Genomic DNA, 5,511 nt, shown 5'->3' on the forward strand with positions numbered 1-5,511 from the left:
ATTTGATCAATAAGAACCAATAAAAAAATTTTAGCTCTTTTTTTGTTTTGATTGGTCGAATTTCAATCTTTCAATTTTCAATCTCAATATTCAATTTGATACTGATTTAAGACTCGTTTAAGTTAATTTAATTTTAAGTGGAGAGCTCTTGCATAACGCATAACACATAAGACATAAGAAATTCAACCAGTTAAAGTTCTTTATTTCTTTCTTTCTTTCTTTATTTTTTTTAAAGTTATTTATTTGGAAAAGAAGAAAATGAAAAATTAAAAAAGGATTATTAAATAATAAAAAAATTTAAAATTTTTATTGAGGATTTTTAAATTACAAAATATAATAATTTATTGTTCAAAATTTAACAAATTAGGTCTTATAATTAGATAATATAAAATTACATGTATATATTTTCCAGCTAAACACATTTATAACTGAAAAAGCTCCTACAGCACGAAATATTGCTAAAATATTGTAAAAAAAAATATTTTAATATTTTGCAGAGAATATTGCAATATATTGTTGCAATATATTACAATTCAGTAAATAAATATGCGACCCCGTCACTAGAGGGATACGCTTTTCGTAAGAAGAAAATGTCCAGGGATCCTTTAAGAAGGAATCCTATAAAAATCCTGCGCAACGCACATCGAGTTAGCAAGTCTCCTAGAAATTCTCAATCTTTTTTGAAGCGTGTTTGGATTCTCACGGGTATTCTCCGGGTATCATATCATGTTAAATATCTTGTTTTGTATTTAACATAATATTTGGATGCCACTCGAATGGGAATCGGAATATAGCCTTGGATGTGTTTTTTGGACCTCCAAATATTTTTTGATCATAACTTTTTTTTAATCATAACTTTATTGTATGTATTTTGAAATATAATGCTAAACAATAATATGTTAACAATTAATACAATAATTATTACTAGAATAATTATTGAAATATTGCATAATGTTAAAACAATATTTTATTTTTGCGTAATAATAATATTTATATTTTACATATTGCTATAATATTGCTATAATATTGTAATGTTTATGAAATATTACAATCTTTCAAAAAAATATTGCTACAATATTGCTGCAATATTTCGTATGCTATAGGAGAGTATACACCTAACCATATAATTTTAGCTTCTTCACGTATAACTGTAGCTTTAAATTTAGCTTCTTAGCGTTATATTATTAAAATTATATTATGAAAATGAAAGGCTTTTATTTTTGGATTTAAATATCTCAATAAGTGAATATAGATTTTTACATTTATGTTTATCGTAATATATTTAAATATTTATAACATTTCTTTCTTTTTCCAACTAGTGCTAAAATAGCTAAATTTTATTTAAATATATTCTAAAATCAATAGATAAAAAACTGGGATATATTCTGTGTACATAATGCTGATAATAGAAAGTACTGTAATTAAATATTGAAACATGCATCTTACTTTTCATTTGATTTTATTATCCTAAAATATAGATTAATATTTTATTTAACACTGCTTACCATGCCATATTTGGTGCCCATAAAATTTGCAGAAGTTCCCATTATTTATTTATGAATGATACTAGATTTTATTCACCCGATTAAAAATAATTTTATTAAAAATTTAAGATATTAAGAGAGAAATAACAAAAATTATATGTTATGATATTAAAAAAAATCATAAAATATTAAATAAGTTTATTGAGTTCAATGCTAAAATTAATACGTTAATGACTTATATATCTAATAACTCAATAAAATAAATCAATATTAATTGGTAATACACTATTATTAAGTAAGTAATATTTGAATAGATATTATCTATTTTGTTATTTAATGTATAGGAAAAAAGATTATAATTTGAGGATTATGTAAATATAGTTATAATAATTTTATTTTAAATTTTACTTGAAACTATTCTTATAGATAGTACATGATTGGATTATTCATATCCTGCCTATTATTGTTCTTTGAAATACGACTAGGAGTATCTGATTTAATAATGACTGCATTCAGCAGAGAAAAAACTGAGCGTTCAATGATTCATACGTTAGCATAATTCTTATACTTAAATCCAGCGCTCAAAGGACTAAACACAAGAACCGATAATATAAAAGAATTTATTGAACGTTCACTGATCAATTTTCTCTGTTGAATGCAGTCAATATAATTTTTAATCTTAGTAAACGAGAATGATTTGAAATGGTATAAATGATTTTCAGAAGTACATTTGCGAATGTTAAAACAAATCATTTTCCCATGCATTTTTATTCATTTAAAGAAATTGCATGAAGCACATTTTTGTGTCCTTTAGTCTTAAAAAGATTGCAGTTTTTTAAATGCAGTATTTTGAATCTGCTCAATTCAAAATTTTGAATAGGAAATGCAGTTTTTCAATTGAATGTAAAAAAAGTTTTATCATCTCATTGAATTTTAAAAAAAGAATGAAAATAGATCATGAATACTACCAAAGTATGCATTTTAATGATTTAAATGAATTAAAATTTCAATTAATTAAAAATTCAAATCAATTAAAATTTTTAATTCATTTTTAAATTATTATGATAATGGACTCTAAGGTATATAAAAAACGTAAGGCAGTAAAATGTAAGCAGTAAGGAAATTAATATTATACGTTGAATTGACTATTGCTTACGTTTTACTGCTTAAGTTTTTTTATGTGCTATGGCCCTAATAATAGTCTTTAATAATAATGGTTCTTTCTTTTCTTTAAAATACAACTTTACAAATACTAAACATGCTAGTTTAATATTCATTTTAACATTTGCATATATAAGAATAATTTAATATTCATTTTAACATTTGCATATATAAGAATAATTTAATTTAATTTTATACACTTGTAAAACTCACGGAACATAAACTAACATTATTAATAATTTCTCACTCAACAATATAAAATATGTCGTATATGTATAACAGTTATTACATTGTTGAGTAGGAAATTATAAATCATGATAAATGTTACTGTTAATTAGTTTGTATTCTAGAAAGTGATGACAATTGATCCAAACACAAATGACTTATCATATATAATAAAGAGTAGAGAAGTCATCGTTAAGTGTCATCGTTTAATTGTTGCAGAATAATGTCCGTTTTTTCTAATTCTAATTTTTAAAACTAGAAAAAGATAGAGTAAATGAATTTAAATTAAAGTTAATCTACATAGGTCATAAATGGAACTGAATATAATTTCTATCCATTCATTCCAATTTTAATCTTGATTTAATTAATTCTTCATCTTTTTCTAGTTAGGATTAGAAAAAGAGTAAATTGAACCAAAATTAAAGTTAATTTATATTGGTAAGAATAAGCATAAGTCAAAGTCATCGAAATTGTTAATTATATTTCGCAATCCTAAAAAATGTCCGACGCACACTGGAATGAGAATCACTGCATTCCGGCCTGGGGGTCGATTGTGTATCTTGAAATGAAGTGAAAATTACAAAAGTGAACAAATTTACTAGAATATTCATAATTTAATTGGTCAATATCTAGTAATCATTGCTCACTTTTATAATTTTCATGTATACTACACCGTGAAGTTATCCGCTCGATCTCTCATTCGCCGATAAGTCGCATGTCTATGACGATCATTCGTCCATTAGCGCGTCGCCGCCGTCGCCAACCAATCATCGCGCGTGCGGAATGCTTCCGCGCCGAGTTAGTCACCATGATCGCGATCGCGACTGTCGCGACTGAGTCGAGTCTATCGAGTCGCTGGCGCGGCGTTCGCGCGATCCTTGTTGAGAGGGATCATCTGGGATCATCTGAAATCATCTCTCCTTCCGTTTACATATCTCTAGAGGAGCGACACGCACATTGTATTCTCCAACGATCGCGACTTGCATCTATGCGAACGTGGTGCCGCGTCGCGCCGTCGCCGCCATCGCGTTCCGCGAGCACGATTGCGTGGAGTCGCTGCCGCCGCCGTCGCCGCTGCCGCCGTCAGCTGCGACAGTCACCGTTCGCACGCGCGTTGCGACGCATCGTCGCCATTTCGCCGACCGGGACAGCGACGAGGACGAGGACGCTAGCACGACACTGACGCTGGCGCTGGCACGCGCGTGGCGATGAAGGAGAGCTGAGCGCGGCTCGCCGTCGTACATACGCCGGGCACACGAGGTACGTCATACGTGTTCTCCGAGTGCTGATGATCTCCCTCGAGGCGACGCGACGCGAGTGGATGCACAAGAATATCTTTCTTTTTTTTTCCTTTTTTTTTTACCGTTCACGCGTTCCGTCGCATCATACGCGTCATGTCGATGATTGTGGTTACCTCTTATAAACGCAGTGCACTTGATGAACCACGGAGTCGTATGGATGTTTGTTTCACTTCACTGCAACTGTGGAGACACTGACAACAGCTGGAGGTTAACTTTTGTAAGCAAAATATTCGCGGATCTTCCTGATAACGCGATGATACGTGTTTGCTGGTCATTAGAAATTTAATACTGAAATAAATAATAGTTTAATTAATTAATTATTTATTTTGAAGTTGTGTGTTTTAATATTCAAATAATTTCTAGCATTAAGTTACTTATTTTGAATATTAAAAGCACTGAACTGCTTAAAAAAGTGTAATATAAAATCGAGCACTTGAGTATTTTCGTTATTTAGTGCTTCTAGTCGTTCACTGCTACTAGAAATTAAGTACAATAATTTGATATTGGAAATTACTTATTTTTTGAGAATTAAAGGCATTGTTGTTTAGTGCTTTTAATATTCAAATAATAAATAATTTCTGTTGTTATTGACCAGATTAATATGGATTTCTGTAACGATTGGAAGAATCTCTTTTCACTATATGGCTTTATACGATACGATTACGACTTCGTTTCTATTAATGAAGATTAAAGTCGATGTTTCTAAGAGAGACCGAAGTATTCGCCATTCTGATCCTATAATCCTATAAACGCGTGGTTCTCGCGCGGAAAAGAACATTAGAAATTCCTGCATCGTTTTATGTTATGCTATTGTTGTTGCGTCGTGATAAAGTTAATCTTATGAGCTTATTTTTATGTTTCTCACGTTATCTTACATGATGTATAATAAGCCACGTTTTTATAGCAATTTTTTAATAACCATTTATACTTAATGTACAGCTGGAGCTGTAATTATTTATATTTAATAAGTTTAATAAGAATTAAGATTATTGGCGCAAAATTATTTATTGCGTCGCATAATATGACGTACGCATAATAATCTCCGAGGATTGTTTTTTTTATTGATTATCTTGAATTAATTCATTGCGTTAAAATGTGAATATTTATATATTTCTATATTACATATGAATATTTATATATCTCTTATATTACATATTTTTATAAATAAAATTGTAATATATATCTAAAAAAGAAATTAAAAAACATACTACTTAAATACATACTTTTATTCTTCTACAGTTGTTAGCCAAATTATGTTTCAAAATTATAATTAAGAAATGTTAATGATTCAAAACATTCTAATTTTTATGATACTTTGTTTTTATTTGTTTCATGTTTTA

The 5,511-nt window shown here is 29.1% G+C and overlaps 1 protein-coding gene across 2 annotated transcripts in view; it reads left to right on the forward strand.

The window, feature by feature from the left end:
• The first annotated feature begins 3,724 nt into the window (after positions 1–3,724).
• Positions 3,725–5,511, forward strand: part of LOC108693821 (Golgi integral membrane protein 4-like) — a 16,080-nt gene continuing 14,293 nt past the window's right edge. The window contains exon 1 of one of the 2 annotated variants that reach the window (XM_018202973.1): positions 3,725–4,130. The gene's annotated coding sequence lies outside the window, so the exon portion shown is untranslated. Of the gene's footprint in view, positions 4,131–4,163; positions 4,389–5,511 lie in introns of those variants that run through there. The other variant, XM_018202974.1, reaches the window with a different exon arrangement.

This window comes from Atta colombica, unplaced genomic scaffold (genome assembly GCF_001594045.1).
Source record: "Atta colombica isolate Treedump-2 unplaced genomic scaffold, Acol1.0 scaffold11, whole genome shotgun sequence".
Lineage (NCBI taxonomy): Eukaryota > Metazoa > Arthropoda > Insecta > Hymenoptera > Formicidae > Atta > Atta colombica.